At 39.6% G+C, this 24551-nt stretch overlaps 1 protein-coding gene across 1 annotated transcript in view; it reads right to left on the reverse strand.

Annotated features, from left to right (window-relative positions):
* LOC113112656 (B-cell lymphoma/leukemia 11A-like) overlaps positions 1-24551 on the reverse strand; it is a 49239-nt gene that overhangs the window by 14504 nt on the left and 10184 nt on the right. The gene's annotated exons all lie outside the window — the stretch shown is intronic.

The raw sequence follows: 24551 nt of genomic DNA on the forward strand, positions 1-24551 counted from the left end.
CAGTCTAATGTGGCTAATGTTCCCATCAGAGATACTCTAAGTGCTGTGCCATTCATTTCCCTTCCACCCCCTTGAGCGCAGCGGTCACAAGCCCTCCAAATGCTTCCCTTCAAGGAGTGCCCAGCGCCTTTTATCCAGGCCCAAAAAATCGGCTGGCCATGCAGGAAGAGCAAGGGCCCGACCACCAACGCCCTCTCCCAAAGATATGGGTGTACTAATTATCCCCATCTCGACACCAACAAACAACTTTTAAGACCTATTAGAGGACAGTTGTCCGGGAAGGGATTTTATATCCCATTAAAACCAGAAGATTAAATTGCTATTCACATAAATTCACCCAGCCTCAGATACCGGTAGGACTCAGATGCTAATAGCATGTGGCCTATCACTGCTAAACAGGCTATGGCAGGATGCCACCCTCCTGGAAAATAGCCTCAAGTGCGATCGCATAAATAACCTTGGATTTTCCGTGGAAGCCATTTCAGGTTTCAGTGGAATTCCTGTTCTCATGTCTCTCCCGACCTGTTTTTGTTTTGTGCTCCCCGTGCTCCTCAACATTCACTATCTGGGTTTCTTTGTTGCTATTGCCTTTCTTGACTTTCTGGTATGGCCTGGAGGAGGGGGAGGGGGTGGGCAGGACAAACGGGCTGGATCTGCCAGGGCAAGAACTAAAGGTAATGTCAGCCAAGGCCAAAGAGAGTGAAACCCAGCAACCATGTCAAAGCCAACAAACATTCCCTATCTCATTCCCAAAGGAACTCTGTGACTCTCCAGCAAGCCTCCAATGCACTTCAAAACCTCTCAGCGTAGCCATAACATACATGCCTCAAATTTGACAAAGAAACCACAATGACTAATACCAGAGATGTGTGTGTTGGAGGAGGATTGGTGAAGATGTAAAAACTCGACAAAACAAGAGTGCGAGGACACCAAACCCTACAGAACTCCGGCTGACCTGATACATCACACCACCCTCCTGACTGCCGCCCCAAGCTGTGTGACATGTCCACCAGGTCTGGGGAGAACATGTGACATCCATGCCTTCAAGAGCACATCTATCGAGCGCAGCGGGGACACGAGGCCACACACAAACAGAGCACTGTTTAAAAAGCGGCCAAGGCAGTGCTGTTGCATTCCTCCCGACTGGCGCATGGCCGGCTGGTGAGAGTGCAGGCGGCCTGCAGAGCTGCCCCTCATCTCAATCGCTCCAACACTCCGGGTCTGCTCTCACTCACTCTTTCTCTCCCTGGAGACGCATGTTTTGGCAGCCTGATCCATAAAACTGGAGCGTATACCAGGAAATTACATGTTCATTTAAAGCTTCTCATAAATACAGCCGAATTTATAATGAATTAGTGACGGATCTGAAGCCAAAGAGGAATTCCCTGCAAGCTAGAGTAGTTAAAGGGAGAGTTTACCCAAAAATCCTGTCACCAATACACCCCCCTGATCTCATTCCAATCCTGTATGACTTTATTTTGTAAAACAAAAGAAGATATTAAAGAAAGAGTCTCAGCTTTTTTGTTTTTTATTGATTTCATTGATTTTCATTGATTAATACAGTTGAAACTTTATACAAATTATATTATTTTGTGTTCTGCAGAAGACGGCAAGTCATTCAAATCTGAACAACATGAGAGTGAGTAACTGTGACAGAATTATTTTCAGGTTAACTATACCATTACATGGAATTATGGCTAGTGTCCAGAGGGCAGTGAGGTAGACCAGTATCTCACAGAGTTCATAAAGCAAAAAAGAAAGACTCAGCTGGAAAGATTGTCTCTGTCTATCTCATTTCACATCAACCTTTGGGCTTGAAACCTGCTGCTTGTCTAATTTTCAGTATCGTCGTTTACAGTACATGTTGGTGCTAGAAAGGTGACATGTCCATCAAGACCGAGGGCCAAGGCCACAGAGATGTATAAATGTAAGAAAACTACATTTAGACAGGAAGCGTAGGTAAAAATGATAATGAGAAAGACATCAAAGCTCAGACCAGGAAACAAACCTCATAAAACAAATTGAGACAATTAAGTGTCAATACATTGATAAGGCCAATCAGATGCCCGTGCAGAGGCAGTGGAAGCTTGTCTGAGTGTATGTGTGTGTGCTTTATTCATGCGGGACAGAGCGCATGACTCAAAGCCTCTCAGTGGCCATGCACTTCATTGGGATAAAAATTTCAGGCTGACCCTTCTATCACCCCCTTTAACAGGCCACAGCCATTAGCGGAAAGAGAGAGATAGACAAGAGAGAAGGAAGAAAAGAGAGTGAGACCGCTAGGATTTGTGACACCAAAGCACTTCCTCCATATGTCTGACAGAACAGGGTTGGGGAATATAGTTTGAAAGTAGCATCAAAATTTAAAAAGCAAAAATTAATTTATTAATTAATTTAAGTCTTTAATTAAAAAAAGATACCACCTCTTAAACAGCTTACTATCCAATACTGGCACAAAACAATGTCAATTATACTAAAAAGATACATTTACACTAAATACAACTAGAAAACACTGCAGTTTATCTACAACTTGCAGACTTTATCTACAAAACACTTTATTAACATTTAACCAACTGAACTAACCAATCAATCAGATTCCCAAAGTTACACATAAGAAAAGGGTAGTGTGTTTGACTATTTTCTTAAGCTTGATTGGTTGCAAAGTTCTGCACACATTAATAATGATTAAAAAGAATAAATTAAATAAAAATAATTCAAAATAAAATGTGATGTAGAATTGCCATGTCATGCTACCTATTGTCAAAAGTAGCAGCTATTGTGATGGTACTAGAAGTCCTGCTTTAATTACAACACAACGTTGTATGACAATCTAAGAAAATGCTGCAAATATTTACCTTTGTCCTAAGAAATGCTGCAAATATTTACCTTTGCTTGAGTGTGTTGGAAGGGTGGGGGGACAGGCATTGGTATAACCATGGAAAGAAGACGTTACGACAGTTTAACATTTACCATCAATAACGGGGTGGTAAGATGGATGCTATACATGCAGGCCTGTGGCTTTTGCAGCTCGGTCTAATTCTTCATGGCAGCGCTTCTACCCACATTTACTCCCAGTCCCACAGATAATTCAATACAAGTGTTCTAATCCATATCATCCCATCGTACGTTACCGCTGACAGCTCAGCACTCAAGCTGCAAACACTCCTCCTCTAACAACCAGCCAGTACGGCCACAGTCCGAGCCCTCCTCTGCAAAAACCAACCTATTACCATTTGTTTCATCTCCGTCCATTTTTTCTGCTTGGAGACAGAGTTAGCAGTATGAGTTGGACACAAAACAAATGCTCTGAACTCAGCGTGAAGGCCATTTCATGTACGAAAACTAAGAAAACCAGCCATTCATAAGCAAAAATGTGACTTGTTCCTACCAGGGATGCTTACACAACTGATATTTTAATTACCGCAGATGTACCTGCAAGCCCTCTTCAACGGCTAAAAGCAATAAATCAGGTTTTAACACGACAAGGAGCCACAACTCAAAGCATGCTGGAACATTACCTGCACGCTCTGCCAAAAATGTGTCCAGGGTCCTATAGATCAGAGATCTCATAAGGGTGGTTTGAATCAGGGTACAAGGAAGTAAAGGGAATCGGGGGGGAGTTTTCTGCAAGGTTGCTTAGGTTTATGCAAGATATCTCAGATGCTTATCTCAAGTGCCTGGACTTCCCAAATACCGCCTTGAGAAAAGAAAGAGGTGTGTGTCTATGACATTTATCATGATGCAGTGTGTTTACCATTTCTAGAAAATCGACTCAACCCGTTTGAGCCTTCAACTACATGGTTTTTCCAGTAGTTGAGAAGAGCAAAGGACACAGGTCTTTCTCTGTACAAGTATGTGTAGGCGAGACTTCACTATGTGCATATGATCCTGTTTCAGCTTCTAATTTTTGACCCCAACCTTGCCCTCCTGTACTCGGTCCTCGACCCCACGTTGCGTTACAGAACATAAGAACAAGTTATATAAAGCATTGTAAGTAGAGCAAAGCGCATGCTGTGCTGTTTCTGCCCTTTGTGGCTCCCAGCCAAACAGATAATGCATATTCAGGCTACGGTGCAAACTAGGACTGTATTTGTAAACACCACAGCTCTGTACAGTATCAGGCTGTTTTTAGAAGCCAGTCTGAACGGACCGAAATGATTTCGTTTCACAGTGGACAAGTGGAACTAATCCATTTCATTAAAAACAGACAATCAGATTCCAATCACAGAACAGAGCACTTAGCGCAGACTGGCTTCAAACGGCGGCTGACATCAATACTCTCTGCCCCGCAGTAGCGTGAGGAAGCGGTCGGGCTAAAATTGATGCCGTTCACAGTTCAGACCGCCTCTACTTTCTGCACTCGTTTACAACTGTCTCTTTTCACGCGTTCCATCAAGGCTGGAAAAGGGCAGAGAGAGCCTTTAACAAACTCCAGATCCCTGTGCACACACACAGACATATATATGTTTAATATACATAAAATAGGGGTCAGTACTTTGTATATGAAAACAAATATTACATATTAAAGAAGCAGGTCCAGATGGGCACATCTTAAAACTCTGAACACTGGCTGACCTACAACAAAACCAGAATTAAAGAAGTTTGCATACAAGGAACTAAAATAAAGTGCAAACTTTAGCAAATAAAGCACACTCAGAAAATCAGATTCATTTCACTATGTTCATTTTGATCAGATTTGTTATCCAGGAAAGCATGTAGGTCTGCTTAGCTGAAATCTCGATGTGACTGATCAGTGTAGCACAGCATTTCTCAAGCTTTCTGACTTGAAGGCACCCCATAATATACAGAAACTGTGTGTGTAGACACAGTATATTTAATTATAATTTAATTTGTTGTTCCAGAAGATTCAAGATTCTGATTCTATATGTTCTTCAATAAAAACAAGTTACTGATTTAGTTACTAGCTAATATTGTTTTTGTAGCATTTAAAGTTATTTTCTAAACATATAGAATAAAAAATTTAAATAGAAATGCATGTTATATGGATTCTTCTGGTATAAACATTAAAAATGTCTTGATTAACTGATTGCTAATTTAAATCAGGGAATCACCCTTGCATGAGTCTATGTCCTACAGGGTCCACTCTAGTCAAAAACTTCTGGACACACCCCTGGAGAGAAGAGACAGAAGTACAAACATGACCAAAAGAACTTTGGCGTGTCACTTGATATGCAGTGCTGGGTAGGGTGTGGTGACACTGTACTGTTTGTGTCACGGTACAGTAAAGAAGACCAGGAAATCCCCTCTGACCTACAGAACACACACAAACACACATTCACAAAGGCTCCTTCACCTGTATGGAGCTTCTTACTCGGACATAAAAGCGTCATTCTGAGGAAATCGTATGAATCTTGACAGAACAGAATGCAACTATGAGTATATAAAAGTGTTGAGAAGAAAATAGAAATAAATAAGATGCTTCTAATTCCTAGTCAGCAGGGTGTGGAGTGTACCTCATGGTACATCCAACTCTGAGAGGACAGGGGGAAAAAAGTAGAGAAACCATGTCAACTTTTCAAATCAAGGCTCCTCTGTGTGCTGAGGACGGAATGGGACTTTTTGCCGCTACTGGAAATAAGGCGTCAGATAGATTGAGGGAGAGTTGGTGGGCAGCGTCAGCCGTGGCACCCTTTTCCCAGTGGAGCCAGATTACATTTCCAACAACAGCTGCCTCCTTTGTCCGCTCGCAGCCAAGCCAAACTGCACCTAAAATTTCATTTAATCTGCTGCAAAAAAAAGTGTCAGCCACTTAAATGGCAGCTAAAAGCACCACTCTCAGAGAACTGACTGACACTTGCTATTAATAGACCCTGGCAACAGGGGAGTGGTTACGGTTGCTACCCGTCCCTTAAAATACGGAATCGTCCCGTATTTAAAGGTAAAATTATGTCTCCTGTATCACATCAATAGGGTATGCGATTTGTCCCGTATTTTACAAAGGCCAACACATATTTGAATAAACAAATAAGTATTATGCACCGTTTATTATACAAATAGCAATTATAATAAAATCAGTTTGATCAGAATATTAGAGAATACAATGTGGTCTCCAGAGCGCAGGCCATTAAAGCAGCATGCAGTAAACCTATGCATTTTAAAACATCTGGAGCTCACATCTGCCCTTTGAACACAAGGCTCTCCAGATGTAGAGCTGAACGGGAAAGTTATCAATGGCGCTGTCCAGTAACTAATGATGAGCGCGCAGTTTGCAGAGAAGCATTTGCAAAAATGAAACTTTTTTTCATTGTCTACACTCCCACAAGTTGTTCCAAAACTGTAATAATTTCTTTCTTCTGTTGAACATTAAAGAAGATACTTTGAAGAATTGTGGGTAACCAAACTTAGCCAGCTGCAGAACTGTCAAAAAGACTAATAATAATTCATATTTATAAATAATCAAATTTAAAATAACAATAGGAATGTGCTCTGTTGCAAGTTTACATATTTTAGCATGTTTTCTCATGGTGTATTATTGAGCTAAGAGTTCTTCAATGATTATTTGTGTCCTTATTTTGAGGGGGGGGGGGATTCGTGAATGCCTCGCTGAAGGTGGCAACCCTATAGGAGTGGTGGCAGACATTTAGTGTAACCGTAGAGAGACGCCGGGTGCCTGGGAAACGGGAGTGGATGGTCCCAGCTCCAAGTCTCCTCTCACAAACCGCCTGCACCCGTACCCCGCTTAAACTCCACCCTTCCCCTGCCCCATTAGCCAACCCAAAACAGCCAATGACGCACGGTCTCTCTTACAGCCCTCGGCCGTCATGCAACAATGGGCCTACATACTTTTGTCTGCAAATCTGGGGGCAAGCAGGAGACAAGGAGGTGCTAGCTGAAAGAAAGGTTGAGGATTTATAGATGATATAAAAATGGCCCCTTTTCAACTTAAGCCCCCATATGTCTGAATGGAGACTCGGCTCTCCGGTCACAGGTCTGTCAAGCTGTGACAGTTTGGACCCGGTCAAGGAGCAAAAGATTAGCGCATGGAAGAAGGGGGAAATTGTGAAGGGGGGGCGGGGGGACAGGTTGAGCAGCTTACTGTGTCATTACACAAGGTCTCAACACGCCCAATGTGGGAATCTGAGACAGGGCCTGGCAGGTCAGGGCTGAGCTCGAAGCAATAGAGCACCACGCTAAAACCACTCCATGTGTGTTTAAGAGCCAAAAGCCCAACGGACACATCATCGCACTCTCTTTCTCTCATACACACAGGAGAGAGAGTATTTATAGAGAGGAGGAAACACCCTTCCACTGAAAAATAAACAGATTCACTGTAGATCACTGAGGCAACAACATAAAAAAGCGTTCCGGTTCAACGACTTCACAGACACTGCTCTCTCGGTTTTGTTTTTCACTACCTGTTTTCTGCTCAGGTGTCGAGAGGTGAAGCCGTCTAGAGTGGACACATGTGGCAGGAAAACTCTGTGAGAAATATCACGAGAGACATAAAGGAACAATGGAGTAAGACACTATGGGGTTTGACTTTCACATTAGTGAGGTTTCAATGTGTCTATATATATATATATATTTCTTATTATGATTTAGTCAACATTAGGGCACAACCATTCCTGATTCCTATACAGATTCCTATAAAGATATTCCTAGTAAGAATTTCACCATTTAAAAGGCAAATGTCTTATGGTTGTGAGCACCTTTAACAATCAGGTCCCAAAATGCCCCCATCACAAATGACGAACACAACATGGTCTTATTTTTCCTATGTTCGTGAATGATGAATAATTTTCAATACGAGTGTTTCAAGGTGTATTTTGATGCAATTTTTGCATTTTAATAATCGATCTTTGTTGTAAATGCCAAGTACTTGTGGACATCTCTAACATATCAACTCAAAAGCAGGCTGGAAACAGAGAGATGGACAGAAAGAGGGAGACAAGGGGAAGAGAGCGGGCAGGGGGCCTCTCACAGACTCTGCTGAAGACATGAAGCGGAGTGAATGCAGGGGGTGATGTAGTCGGCTGTAGGAGATTTTCACTTCTGCATTCTTGTCATGTCCAGATGTTCCCTCTAAACAAACACACGCACACTCTTACGCACATCACTACACCAAACAGTGTCCACATGTACTCAGTCTATACAAACACAGTACACTACATTAGCAGAGTGACTACTGCATCAATACTATTGGACCAAAGATGGATTTTTCCCAGAGAGCAGGACCAATGGAAGAATATATATAGAGAGAGAAAAATATTTATATATACAATATTTAAACTGTATTGTATTTTTATATATATATATATATATATATATATATATACAGTTTAAATATTGAAAATTAAATGCACATACGTACAATGCTAAATCTATCAAATTACTTTACAGAATACTTACTAAATAAACTAAATTGACATTTGACTTATTAATACTACTCTTTTTATACTGAAGTTTTCTAACAGTTGTCTTACAGTCAAGTTTATATATAGTACATCAGAAGTGAGTTTTACTCTTGTACAGGAAGCATGGTGGTGGACCTGTTATGCAAAACAACCTCCCTCATCTCCACCGAGTCTGTCGCTTTTCGGACTAGGCCACGACAGCGGCGGGCTGCTCGGCGCACACTGACGAGCGAGGGGAATCGTGCGCTGATTACTGGCAGCTTGCCTCTCTGACTTGGCAGCTAGTGGTCACTGGGGGAGTAGGACATGATAGAGGCAGGATTTAGCCTCCGCTACACACACAGGGTAATGAGAGCCAGCCAGCGTGGATTTATGTGCATTAGGAGGCACTGGGCTACCCGGCCTGTGAGACATTTATTTGGCTTCATTAGCCTTGTGGCATATGCGTATTGGAGGTAATTTGGTTAAAGCTGTTAGGTCCATTATGCAGCAAGCATCATCGGAGGAGGGAGAGGGCTGTTATTAGTGGTTATCAGATGAGAATTATGAATGATAACGGAGGCCCATCTCTGATTTGTGTGGCTAAGGTCTCCATTTAAATTATGCATGCAGTGCAGAGGCGATAAACAGCGGGGCATCTGTGCAGGAGACATGGCCTCTCCCGTGGTCAGGAAAATACTCCAGTTCCCGCTTTAAAATAACACACGCACTTACAAACACACACAAACACCCACAGAAAATCAATCCTGAACTGTGCTCGCCCTTCAGTCTATAAAAGCTCTGTGTGTGTTCCTGTTTGTAGTAGCCTGGGCTGTGTCTTCAGCCAGCGCAGTACGGCCCGCTGGTCAGATGTGTGTGTGTCACTGCAGTGGGATGCTGGACTGCTCTTACAGTTTACTCTCTCTTCCTGTGACACGCTCACCTCCGCTGAGTCTTGTGAAAGCTCAGTGTCAGAGAGTAAACCTCTTTTGCTCATTTCTGTGTAAAAGATAAATAAATCAAGTACAAAGGAGTGTAAGACATATGAAGAGTGTTACACAGTCCTTTAGTCTGTGGGGCATATGGGTCATCTGACAGTTCTGCACTGTCTGGTCAAGCAGAAAAAGTCATCTGTGTCTAGTCACGAGGACCATGAGACAAAAAAACTAAAGAGAGCAAAATAATTTCATTATATAAATACATAGAAAAACATATTTGCATTTCTGCATATTTATTCCAGAGTTGGAAGAGAACTATAATATTTATAGAGATTTTTGCAGACATTTTTAATCCAAAGCAATTTTGTAATATATTACTATGAAATTGTATTAGGAATTCAAGCACATGATTTTGACAGTGCCAAAACCATACTTTCCAACAATCAGCAAATTTGTGTCCTGAATATTAGTGACACATTATAATTTAATTAATATACATTTATTCATTAAGCAACAATTAAGCAATAATAAATAATAATTATTTTTGGGATAACTCTTTACTACAGCCTTCAAAGACATTAAAAAGCTGCAGAGTCAAATGCATGAGGTTTGTACAACTTTAATCTCACCAGGTTTATCACAATAGAGTAAAACTGTAATTTTTACAGTACGTCTCCCCCTGTCCTGCAAAAGAACTACTGTACAGCTTAAAATAACTCAAGAGCCAGTGACTCTTTGGCTATTGATACAACCTCAACTCCAGCAGTGAGGTTACATAGTCTCCTCCCCGCACGCTGCCTCGCACATGCAGCAGACCCGCAACTTATCAAAGGCATTAACAACTTTTCATTAAAAGGCTAAAAAGCCTGGCAGAGGTCAGAGTTCACAGCATCAGCTCTACAGAACAGAACAGTGTGGATTATGGAATTCGGTGCAATGCGTTTAACAGCACAGAGTTATAAAAATGGAATGTTAAAAAAGAGAGAGAGAGAGAGATACACTCCTACACAAGCCCCTGTGTCACAGGCTGTGTTTGCCGGAAAGGCAGAGCAGTACAACATTGAACAAAGAACAGCCAGGCTGGCATGATGTGTGTGTGTGTGTGTGTGTGTGTGTGTGTGTGTGTGTGTGTGTGTGTGTGTGTGTGTGTGTGTGTGTGTGTGTGTGTGTGTGTGTGTGTGTGTGTATGCAAAAGCGAAAGAGAGGGTAAGAGTTTGCCCGCGGCATGCCGAGATGTCAAAACTGTCTCTCAGTAGCTGCAGAGAGACGCAGACAAAGGCAGAGTCAGCCACTGCTGCTATTGATTACTTCTCACTGGAGAGCACTGTGTGAAGAGGGAAGACAATGGAGCAGATCAAACTCACACACTCACCTCGCCACCCCACACAGAGTGCCACCGGCCTCTGCTCTCATGCAAACCACAAACCCTGTGCTGTACTCGCCAAAAAAAAAAAAAAAGAAAATAAAGGAATAGATGAGTCCACAATAAAAAATTACATCATTACTCACTCTCATGTAATTTCAAACCGGTATGACTTTCTTTCTGTGGAACACAAATGGAGGATTTCTAATGAATTCAACGGCTACTCTTTTATATATGTATAAAGTAGACATGCACACACACTTTTACTCTGAGTGACTCTTTTAATTTATTCTTAATCTTCTACAAAAGATGTGTGTTGAACAGAAGTGATTTACTCAAAATCTGCCCTTGCTTTTCTTAGTGACAGTTTCATTGAACATTTTTTTTCATCTGTCCAATGAATTGGTTCATCCAAAACCTGTTTGATACTTTGTGAACAAATCATTCAAATGGTTTAGTGAACTGAATAGAGCATTTAATTGAAAAGATCTGATGCAAAAGACAAACAAATTGAATTTCCCTGAAATTGTGAATCAGCTAACTGAATCATTGATCACAGCGGTTAAATGCCAACTGGATTAGAAGATTTTTAGAATCAGAATTAGATGAGCTTTATTCGCCAAGTGTACACAAACAAAATTTGCTGTGTTCTCCAGGGGCTCTGGATACATGCATTAATGCATGCATATGCATCTTTATTTATTTATCCTACTTATTCAAATATATACATGTATATTTGTGTCCTTTTTAACTAAACGTTTGGAAAAGAGTGATCAGGATATTCTTCATAAATGTTTCTTGTTTTCTACAGCTGAAATTCATACAGGTTTGGAACCACATAAGAGTGAGTAAATAATGACCAAAATATTCCCTTTTGGTTGAACTATTCCTTTAAAACCCACATTTTACAGCTGCTCAGATTCATTTCTCTACATATACCCTTTTCTATACCTAATGAATTACACACATAAAGCTGTCTGGATATTTTAGTATTCAGGATTATAGTTTTGTTGGACACATTGAAGCTATCAGTTGTGGACTGGTGCCCCATTAAGGGCACTGATGTGGCTTTTGATGGTCCTTCTCCAGGAGTAATAGCTGTGGAAAACTGCTCTCTCTCCCTTTTTTCACTCTCACTCTATGCCTCAGTGCCAAAGAGCTCTTGTCCAGGCAAACTGTTAATAAAAGGCACTTTAACAAGACTTCACACAGCCCAAAAGCAAACATCACAGATACTCTGGCCCCTGTAAGCAGAAAGACTTCATGTTTGCATAACTAAACAGATACATCTAACAGTGGGTGAACCTGTATCCAAGATAAACACAACTATATCCTTTCATGGCACGGACAGTAAACAACAGAAATGGGTTATATAAACACAATTATAAAAGAAAAAAACTTTTTTTAATTCAAGCCAATTATAGCCCTATAAAGGGAGGAGCACCAGGGGTGTTCAGGATGGAGGGAGAGAAAGGGTGCGCAGGTGCTGATGTGAATCTGGAGAGCATGTCCATTCATCAAACGGCCCAATCTTACGACCCCCGCACACAAACAAAATATGCCACGGTAAACATCATCCATACATCAAACTCCAACACCAGCAGGCCCATTACCTTGCTCTCTCTATATATGTGAATAGAAGCAGCTGAAGGGACGGGCGGTTTAAGGATCACTCAAGTCCCCTGTGTTGCTAATAACCAATTTCTTGCCATCTTCCCAATTTGTAATGAAAAACACTTAGAAACTGGCTGTTGTCAACAAAAAACAAGCTTCAAGGGCTTGCTGTGGTTTTCCAAAGAAATAAAAAGCTTAGAGGGTTAACATTTGAAAATTAAGAAGTTAATTACGACCGCCATAATTATTATTATTGTAATTTTACAGTTGTACTATAATAATAATTATAATAATAATAATTGTATTATATTATATTTCTCAAATACTTTTTTCTTTTACAATATTTCTTAACTTTTATTACTATCATTATTATGTCATTTTAATATATTGTATCTAATACTAATACAAATCTATCCATCACATTTTAAATCGCACTTGTAATTTTTGAGAAAAAAATTGATTTGATTCTTTCCCCAAAATGTGCAGCCCTATAATAAACCATATAAAAATGCATAGCACAAACAAATGTTTGAAAGCATAATACATTTTTAATAACACTGAACTATTTCAGTACTATATAATACATTTAAATACAAAAATAAAATAAAATAAAATAAAATAAAATAAAAATATGCATATAAGTAATAATCATTTATCTTGCATGATCTTGGGTTTATTTTTTTCAAAGAGCTTGTCACAATACTGTGTTCCTGTAGCTCAAGTGGTAGAGCATTGCGCAAGGTTGGGGGTTCGAATCCCAGGGATCACATGTTGGGAGAAAATTGTTAGCCTGAACTTAATGAAAGTCGCTTTGGATAAAAGTGTCTGCTAAATGCATAAATGTAATTTAATTTTAATGCATTATGGGACTTCACTATGGACACCACCATAAATTCGACCAAAACTTAAGGTAAAAATGCATGAAGAACACGCCTATGACATCTTTAAATGTTGCTCAAAAGTTTTAAAAGAGAGCAAGTGAAGTGTGAAGGGAACGAGACGGTTGAGAAGAGGAGGAAGTAGAGGAGTTTATTTTTCAGTTGGTGTAGTGGGATTTTGTTTTTGAAAGTTCCTGTTTGTTTGTGTGCAATGCTAACATTAAATAATTTGAGATCCTTGTTTTTGCAGTTTCTTGGACATTGTGTGTTTTCTGGTACAGCGTGTCCAGAAATAGACTGTTGGCCGAAGTTGCAAGAAATAGTATCGCGTTTGCTCTGTGCTATTTAATACACGCATAGCCAGATCACATCTATCCTTAGAAATCCAAGCCAGCTGCAGTGACGGTGGGCAGGGTGTAATGAATTCCATGTTGTCTATGCTGAGCCTGTCCTCCTATACGTACCACTCTGGTCTCTCTATGTCCGACCAGCCTGTCAGTCGGGCCCAAGCTGAGCCGTATCTGGCCTGTGGTTACATCTGGGGTTCAGATCTCTGACCCCAGTCGGGTTACATGTACCACAGTCCGTTCTTCCACACACATACATGAGCAGCAACATGAACACACTCTGAAATGCCAGCCGTCTCATGTAGCACACACACGGTGACCTGTGTATCTGCCACCAAAACAAAGCTCTGGGTGCCGAACATGTACATGCTGGTTTGCTTAAAGAGACAGTTAACAAATAAAATCTGTCATTATTTACTCACCTATAAATGTCGTCCCAAATTGTATGACTTTTTTTCTTCTGTGGAACACAAAAGAAGATATTTTAAAGTGATTTTGTTAATACAATGAAGGTCAGGGTGTTGTTTTGGACTCCATTTATTTTATTTATATGGGGGAAAAAATGGTTGGAACATTGTTCAAAATATTTTCTTTTTCGTTTCACAGGTGGAAATAAAATCTTATAGTTTTAGGATAGCAAGAGGGTGAGTAAATGATGATACAGTTTCATTTTTTAGTGAATTATTGCTTTTAAAACCAGAGAAACTGGTATTCAGGACAATGCATAATACACAAACACACACACACACAGCTAACATATGACCGAAGACTCACATTTGCTAGTCTGTCCCCGTCAATTGAGGGGAAGAGCTGGAGATATACACAGCCAGTTCCCTAAAGAGTACTTGGAGAAAACTTCTAGACTGACTATTCAGGTCAGCCACACACACTCACTCACATACAAATAAATGTGACTGCCCTCCAGGCAAACACATATTTGAGAAAAAAAAAAACTCACCAGGAAATCATTCCACTAAAACTGGTGCAGGTTAATAAAAATGCATAAACATAACTGTGATTGTGTCATGGACATCTGGTGACATAATGAATGCTCTGAGGAGCATAGCAGAATGTGAATATTCACACTCTCAAACGCATATAAAGATATATAAAAGCATTGCCTTTTGGTTTGGAAAAATCTAAATGACAACCTCATGTATCATTCAAACTAAAAAGTTAAAAAAGCATAAAGTCAGAGTTGCCTCTCAGACCCCCAGCCTGTGATTGACAGTTGGTGGCCATCAGTAAGATCCAGTGAATAACTGTTTCAGCTGTGCTGGTCTATGTGTGTGTGTGTGTGTGTGTGTGTGTGTGTGTGTGTGTGTGTGCACGTGCGCTGGTCACCATCACCCTCACCATTCTAGTGTAGAATATTTTAAATTGTTTATGTATCAGACTAAATAAATGCTTGGCTCCTGATTGTCACTTTTGGTCAATCTAATGCATCCATTCTGAATAAAAGCAGACATTTCTTTCTTTTTTTAAACAATAATTAATATATATATATATATATATATATATATATATATATATATATATATATATATATATATATATATTAGGGGTGTAACGGTTCACAAAATTCACGGTTCGGTTCGATACGATACACTGATGTCACGGTTCGGTTCGGTTCGGTTCGATACGTTTTAGACACAGCAAAATGTAAAAACATCTCAACTTTTCAGAATGCCGCAAGCGCACCGCGGGTCATGTGACAAGAACCAACCAATCAGCTTCATCCTTTCCCGTAACAACGTTGAGAGCTCAGCCAAGATGAAGGATCAGCTGATCATAGTTGTATATGGATTGCAATTTTGAAATAAATTTAGTAGCAGAGCTACTGCAAGCGATTTTTAGAGCTTGCAAATCCATTTATCCTTCGCTGAAATTTCCGCGTCTCATGGAGAGAACACGTCATTGTTGCTTAGCAAAGACAGACGCCTCATGAGCGCTTCTGCCCGAGCGCTTTGGAAAGGAGGAGAAAGACATACCGTTGTTTTTTTATCCACCACTCTCTTGCCATCACCATTATAGCTTAAAGGGAATCCAAAGTGCACCCAAACACCAGACCTGTTGGTTATTGGAGGATCTTCTCATTTCTAGTCTGTTAAACGCATTGGCTATTTTGCAACGAGCCTTCAGCGCGTACTGAGTGAGCGAGCGCCTGCTGAGTAGCCTAACATAAACATATAAGATGGTGTTTTTTTCTTCTTCGGGAGTGTCAGGGGCGTTGCCTGTTACGTTGTTTGGGTTATTGGGCTACCTCGTGAACGCATATCATTATATTTCTCTCTCTCTCTTTTTTTTTTTTTTTTTCAAATATAATTAAATACTCCAACGAACCGTTCGGTATACATAATGCGTACCGCGTACCGAACCGAAAGCGTCGTACCGAACGGTTCAATACGAATACGCGTATCGTTACACCCCTAATATATATATATATATATATATATATATATATATATATATATATATATATATATATATATATATATATATTTATATTTCCAGGTTTTAATGACTGTGGAATCCTGTAGCCCCATGTTTAAATCTAACAATCCATCCCAAGTTTCTCATCACTCTAGGACTGAATCATGAAGCACAGTCTCAACAGATGAATCACTATTTCTGGGTCAGTGCTGGCCCAGGGTTCACTGACCATGAGTAGAGGAAGAAATCAATGGTTGTCCTCTGTTGGCCGAGGGTAAGTGGGTCATACATCAGGGGTCCCGGGTTCAGCAAGCTGCTTAGCAAGTGGCGATCGGCCAGGCGGTCACAGTGCAGCTGGGTGGACAGTGACAGACTCAACCACAGAAATACCCTTGCTATTGCTCTCTCTATACGCCATCCTGTCCAGCATAACACACACAAAGCACCTTCATGTCCCATTTAATGCCCTGTTATAGCCTAAGCTCAGCTTAAATGAACTAAATGGTAACTAAATGACCCCTCTAACACATTGATTTTCTCAAAACGTGTTTTTCATCAACCAAATACAATTTTTTCATATTAATTTGAGCTCCTTCTTTACTTTAAATCACCACAGGGACCTGCAGGTCGCGAACATTATCAGTATTGCTTTTCATTTTCTTTTGGTGTTTTGTTTTTGTTCTCAAAAGTCCTCCAAGCTAAAGAAGATGATGACGGAGCCTAGGCTACAAGGCCAGCTAACCGGTCTAAACTGGTTCTGGCATTGGAGTGTGTGCAGCTGGTGGAGAGAAAAGTAGCGTTGTTTAGTGAAAAGGAACCTGGAAGCATTTGAGGAATCGGCTGCAGGTACAGTGTAAGAGAGAGAGAAGATCTAGTAAGAGAGGCAGAAAAGCAGACTGAAAATTAGAGGTAGGAAAAAAGACAAGCAGACAACATGACTGACGAGAGAGAGAGAGAGAGAAAGAGAGAGGAGGAGGGTGAGAGGAATTGTAAAGGCTAGAGTGAGTGTGGGCTATGACACTGTCTCATCAAACAGCTGGACCTTGGCCAAGTTCATCTGTTAATGGACAACCACCATAGGGCCCCAGCACTCCCCCTTCCACCAGCACCTCCCTCACCCCCTCAAACCCTCACCGCTCACTCTTTCTAAGAAAAAGAAACAAATGTAGATTATTCTAAAGCCTTTCGCTTTTTGTTAGAGATAAACAAAGTACTTCAGGTTCAGGGCTCACTTTGGGACTCTGACAAAGCAATCTATCATCCTGTCTGGCTCAGCCAGTTTGACCACACTGAGCCCAAGGAGGCTAATGGACCCACTGGACAATTTTGTCTTTGTGTGGATGCCCCCTCCACTCTGCCACCCCCGTTCCAATGCCCCCTCACAGGCACAGATGTGCTTGTCCATGCCCTCTCCGACCTGGATCCATTCCTTCCTTTGTTTAATTACATACAGTGGGGTCCAAAATGAACATTCTACTATTTTTGTAATGGAATAAAATATTTTTAATTACAAACTATACTGTCAGCTGACAATTTGTGTGTAAAATTGAATTTAAAAAAACAACATTCATTTCAGAATTTTGTAGTTTTATTGACAGAATATGCTTGCAGAATATGCACATGCTTGTGTCAAATCCGATTACATTCTCCAGAATGATCCAAAAAGCATCTTTGTGTTTCAATGGAAGTAAGAACATCTGATAGTCTAAAACATCTGATTGTCTATTCAAAGAATCACATGATCAATATGACAAATCTACTTATTTAATAGTGCAGAATCTTTATCTTTCTTCATCATTTAAAATAATAACATTAGAATAAAAAAAAAAAAAACATTTATTCACAGGTTTAAATTAGATTTGAAATATCAGATTTACAGAGAAATTTGGAAATTAAGAAAAATGAGACGAAAAGAAGAATTAAGGATGAAATTGAGAGTTGTGTGAGAGATACAGCAGGGGAGAGAAAAGATAAAAAGAATGGTTAGCATTAGCCTCAGACGTGTCGAGGCACATACAGCTCCTGGATTTTCCCTGGAATAACATGCAACGGAGAAAATTAAACTCAAGAGAGGGAAAGTATAAGAGGGAGGGAGATGGAGAAAAAGCACAGAAGAAAAGGTAAAAAAGAAGTGGACTTCAGAGTATTTTAGTCCTTGCTCGCGGGGATTTTCAAACAGAGGGCGATTCTACTGCAGTTTTTGTCTCGCAGTCAAAGACAATATTATATATTCTTTTCATACCTTTCCTCAGTTAGGTATTACATTTATCATATTGTCCAATATTCTTCACAGCTGATAAATAATCTGGTATAGAAGACATGTCACCCATACTATTAGACATTTTTAGAAAGTTCCTCCCCCTCTTAGTGGGTTGTATGAGATGAAAGAAAAAATGTAAAACACAAAGTATTTTAGTACAGTATTCCATCCACATATACATGCAAACTGTTAACGGATAGGAACGCCATGAAAATCATTTGGTTCAAGTATTTATTAAAAATAAAAATGGAAAGTTCTGAATAAGTACCGACTCTTGGTTCCCAACTATATTCAACAGTAACTGCATAGTGCTGACTTTTCTTCCTTTACAGCAGTGACAGTCACCTAAGTAATATTTATTAGCCAGGCTGATAAAGTTTTTAATATGTCTCTTCCCACTTTTCAGATTGTACCTGGTTTCTGCTGACAACTGATACAAGGATTAAGGCAGACACAACATGAGCAGGTCGTCTATATAACATGTGTGTTTCAAGCATGTTTATGCATGCATGTGTGTGTGTATGTGTGTGTGTTGTATGAGCTCAGGCAACAGACTAGAGACAGCAGCACCCATCAGGGACAGGTTCCTGTTCAGAGCACAAACAGACACGGTTCACAACCCCCACTGTGAAACAAACAGTTCAGAGCCTCTGCCAGGATCTCATCTCACACTTACACAAACACACACACACACACACACACGAGCGAATGCATGCGGCATAACAACAGATCACGCAAGCTGACTGCTAACAGTTCAGAGAAAGACATCTCAATCAAACAAAAAATATAATTCCCAAAGGATGACAATCCACTCTCTGCTGTCCAGGTGCAAAGAGATGGTGGCAAAGAGGGAAACGAGTCTAAAGCTGAATTGAAGATGGAATTAGACACAGATGGCTGAAGAGAAGACCTCAGGATGGAGAGATTGATAGAGTATTTACTCTTTAAGTCCGCTAATCAAGGAGAAAAGAGAACTAATCAACCCACATTACAGAGATCCGACATGCCGCCCAGGATAGAGTCAAATGGACAGCCAGTGCTTATCCCCTAAACATGCACAGCCATTTCGTTCTTTCTTTACCCATTTTGATACGATAAATTATCCATTAGATTTCATCATTATCTAACTAAGGCAATTACATCAAGAAAATGATAGCGCGTGTGGAATCAATTATGCATGCCCTTGGCCGGAGACCAGAGGCTGGGAAGTCGGAAAAGGGCAGATCCACTCTGCACATGCACAAAAACACACACGCATGCAAAGAAACCCATACTACACCACGCTACACACACACACACACACACATACACAAATAAAAAAAGACCCTGGATCTCACAGATGTGCCCCATCAGTTCATCTTACTGCCTAAAAAGTTCATGCACTTAATAATTTATTTGTGTTCTGGATACGGTTTCCCAGCTGAATATTAACAACTCTGAAGCGTGCTCACAGCCGGGGTAGGGCTAAAGGAGTCCGGAGGAAACGGTGCCTGCCGAGTCCCACCGGCCCGAGTCTATTCTCCTCGCCCTCCAACTCTGTCCTCCCCTCCTCTCCTGAAAGTGGCACGTCCATCCAAGAAGTAAAACCATGCATCCGCGCGCAACTTACTTTCTTTCCTGATTAAGAATTCTTTTTCATTGCAATGCAGGTTTCAGTGCTCCCTCAAAGCACTTCTGGCAAAAACAGGTGCGGAAAGAAAACTGAAAAAAAGCAATATGCAAACTATAAAGGGAAAATAAATATTTATCCTTGTGGTTTTTTTTATTATTATTATTTTAGTTGTTTATTATTTTTAGTACTATTATTATTGAAATATATTTTTATTATTTTATTATTATATTATTAAAATATGATTAATTATGTATTGTAAAAAAAAATTCAGCTCTCTATCTGATTACTTCTCATTATAATATATGCATGAATTTATCTGACTGACATTTTTTGTCCACAAGCCCACTCTCAGTCTCTTTCTGGTTCAATTACATATGACTCTTTTGGGAAATGCATACGCTGATACAAGTCGAGATTTGTGTGTGTGTGTGTGTGTGTGTGTGTGTGTGTAGGTCTTCATGTGCATTTTCATATGGGTTCCGACTGTATAAACGCATGTTTGAGATCTGGAACCAACACAGCCACATGTCCACATGTGGAGGGACACATGCAATGTGCTGAAAGATTTAATTAATTTCCCTCAGCATGTTAACAGAGAGCCTCACTTAGTAAGACAAATCACTTTCTGAAAATGGCACTAGCATTTGAGTCCCAGCAAGAGTGTGTGTGTGTGTGTGTGTGTTTGGGATGGAGGAGGTTTTCAACATCTGCTTCCTCAATGGGAAGGGGGGTTAGGGTGGGTTTGGAGCAGAAAAAAAAGCATGAATGTCATCATATGCAGAAGGCAGAATTGTTGTCAGTGTGTGCGTAATTTGAGTGGTTAGACGAGGCTCTCTCCACTATCTCTGCAGTATGTTACAGCAGCGGGCTGAGCCGGGTCTGATCAGCAGTGATTAAGTGCGCCGCTGTATTCAAGGTGCATTAATGAGGGTGTGCAGAGTCATCAAGTAAATTAAATATGTCAAATCTCCCGGTGAACTTTCAATCTTCACATACAAAACGTTGCTTTAATTTACAACCTCCATTTCTCATTCAAAATCCAGGATGAAAAAAAGCAAAGCTCAGAAGCAATTTATACCTTTACATCTTTTCTTCATTTTTCTTCCTCAGGACACCCCTCCTCTGTATAAGCATGCACGCACACTTATAAACACATGCATGCTTTTTCATACACAGCTCCCTTCACAAGGTCTGACAGGCCATGCTGATGTGTTCAGAATGCGTATGGTAATAGGCCAATCAAAAATGCAAAACAACTGGCAATTACTGAGAAGACCTAATGGTCATTAGAATTTACAACTAGGTAATGAACTAAAGTCTGCCCACACCATGCATATTCATAAAGCAATTTAGGCTTTGAAGATTAAAGAAGTGCTTAAAATTCAAATGAGCCTGAGCAAATTATCAGTAAGATTCAGTCAGGAAGTAGCAGTCCGTGTGTGTGTGTGTGTGTGTGTGTGTGTCGCAAGCACACGTTTTTATGAGTAGATGTTGCATCATTTTCCTCAAGTTTGTTAACAGGAAAAGCCGAGAATGTGTGTATGTGTAAGTATGTAAGCCCCGTGGGCCTGACGGAGGCTAGTGAGTGTCTAGGTGTGAGCTTAGAGACCAATCAACACAATAATGGCTGCTTAACAAAGCTGGCTCTCAGCTTTACTCGACTCTTCAAATTCTTTATTTGTTTCCATCCTGTTTCATACAGATCCGTTCATTCATAAAGAGGAAACACTTTTCTGGTAATTGTCGGTTTATTGAGTAAATGATCATTTGAAAAGCAGTTCAATATTTGTGGCAGCAGACATCGGAGTAAGTAGAGCGGTAACAGAGGTAATAAAAAAATGTTTTAGTGCAGATATAATCGTTTGTTTCCGTTAGTTATGCAAATAACAGTGCTGCTATAATATTTTAAATAAAAGCAATTCAATTCAATCAAATAAAAGAAAAGCTATAGCTAAAATAAAATACAAATACACTGCATCAAAAAGACAATTTTGTACAAATAAATGTCACATTTTGTACTATATAAAAAACACAGAACTAGACACATCATTGAGAAATAAACTCAGTTCTCCTCAATTATACCAACAGAGCTTTCAGTTTTCAACACTCATGGATCAACGTCATCAAAAGAGATAATTTGGTGTCTTTATCAATGAAACTGAAGGTTGATCATTTTCTATTAGTTATGTGAATTAAACTGCCAATGTTATACTTACAATGCAAGCAATTTAATTAAATAAAAGCAACAGCTAAATAATAAACACATTGCACTTATCAACAACAAAAAAACACCATGTACAAAAAGTTGTATTATTAAAAATGGTGTATTATAAAAAGCCACAAGAGACATAAATTCAATTCTCCTCAATTACACAAACGAGAAGGCCTTCAAACGAGCGCTCACGGAGTGACAAAAAAAAAGTATAATTTGGAGTCTTTATCAATAACATTAAAGGTTGATATCTGTGTCTAACTGTACACAGATCAAATATTAGAGCTTCTGTGGTCACAGGCAGGTTGAGCCGATGTGGGCTGCAGCTGGGCTCTGGGTGGCTTCATCCCACTCAAATCTAAAAATAAAGCAATTCACTTATTGACAGGCAGGAGGGGAAAGAGTATGACAGGCCGTCCTGCTCTAGGTGAGGGGCTGTGACCTACACAGGTCTCCAGCACAGTACAGAAGAGATTCAGAGCCCAGTCACCACTGGAACTGACAGAATAGGCCATTTCTGAGCATTCATATGGATCTGTATACAGTATATAGACATATACAGTATGTGCATACACAACACACAAGCTACAGTGAGTGACCTTACCATAATGCATATCTGGATATCTAAACATCCACCAGACCAATGTCAAATAGTAATCATATAAACATAACCAAAATAATAAAAGTATCTAATGCCAACTAATGTTTCATTTTCAAAATGTAACATATACTGTAAAACAAAATGTAAATAAAACAATAATTAATCATTAATCTGTGCAAGATCTAAGCCCTCGTCACGCAAAGCTTATGCATACAGTCTCCGCTGCAGAGTCTAAAACCACATGCAAATACGTGCACACACACACACACACACACACACATACACAAACACTACAACCCACTAAAACTAGGCAGGCACCCAATACCAACATGAGCAGAGCAGGCAACCACCCAAATCACACACAAACACAGAGAGGGAAATACGAACAGCAGCTCCAGTTGTGGCACGCACGCTCTTGAGGTCCTCACATGGGCGAGGGGTGTGCGGTGGCTTCAAGTAAAGTCTAAGTGAAAGATTTTGACATGGATCCACCAGCCTGCAAGAGACAAGCCTGTCCTGCTTAACACTGTGTTGTTGTTGTTGTTTTTAACAGAACCGGATCAGAAAGGTAGTATCTAACATCCTGTCTTCCCCTGTGTGAGAAATCTGAGGGCACTTCCCTGAGGAAAATTGCATTGCTCAGAGATTGTCCTTTTATTGGCTAAGTGACATTGAGTTTTAATTCACAACATTAAAAGGGGGGGAAAACTAATTTTAAGAGAAACTTCTAAGAAAAAGTTGAGCTTTTATCAAATATTTAATTAATAATTCTTTAGGATAAAAAAAATAGACACAAATAAATCGATTGCTCACAAACAAAGAAAATTAATATGTAAAACTATCAATTAGTTAATTCAGATAAATATAGATAATTCAGTTCTGGAAGAATTTGATAAGAAATTTTTGAGTTTATTTTAAGATCTCATTTGATTGTAAGCTTTTTATATTGGCAACAATGAGCACAGTTTGAAACATTGAAGAGCTCTTCTAAAACACTTTGAGATTCCTATGGTCTTTTTCTGAGCAGAATAATTTGGGAAAAAGCACAAGATTGTAGAAAAATCTCATGTTCTTTTATAGCTCAGTTAACTTTTAAGTTTCAAATAACAAATTAAAGAGTATAAAAATAATTTTTCTCCCCAGATGTTTCGCTTTAGGAGAAAATGCTCTAGGAGAAATAATAATAAGACACAAATGAGATGACTGTTTACATATAAACAAGAAAATGAATGTGGATTCATTTAAATCAAATCAAATAATAATCAGATAATTCAGTCTTGGAAGAATCTGATGAATGATTGAGTTCATATTGAGATCTCATTTGGTTGCAGACTTTGATATCTTGGCAAATCTTAGCAGAATTAAGACATTGTTAAGAACTCTTCTAAACCTATGAGATTCCTTAAGTAATTTTCGGAGGAGAAAATCTGAAAAGTATAGGAATACAACACAAACTGAGCTCTTTCATTGCTTCGCTGACTTTTACATTTTAAAAGTAAAAAAAAAATCATTCTAGGAGAAAAGGTTAGTAAAAGTTAACATTTTATGAGATATTTCTCACAATATTATTTAGAAGTAATAAAAAATAGACACTAATGAGATAATTGTTAAACACCAGCGAGAGATATCAAGTTGAATAAATTAAAATCAAATTAAAACTAGATCTCAGCTAATACAGTTCTCGAAGAATTTGATAAGAAATGTTTGAGTTCATACTGATATTGCGTTTGATTAAAAACGTTGATATCTTTGTCAAATCTGAAAACAGTCTTCAGAGGTATTTCAGAGGAGGAAAAGATATCAGCAAATAAAAAAAATAAAAATAAAAATAATCTCTGTGTCATTTGGAGCAACTGTTGACATATTAAAGCGATCTCGTTTGTGATTTTTCTTCCCTACAGGTGGGAAGCAGACGCCCCTAAGAGATTAGCAGAGACAG

The sequence above is a fragment of the Carassius auratus genome, chromosome 13 (genome assembly GCF_003368295.1).
Source record: "Carassius auratus strain Wakin chromosome 13, ASM336829v1, whole genome shotgun sequence".
Taxonomy (NCBI): Eukaryota; Metazoa; Chordata; class Actinopteri; order Cypriniformes; family Cyprinidae; genus Carassius; species Carassius auratus.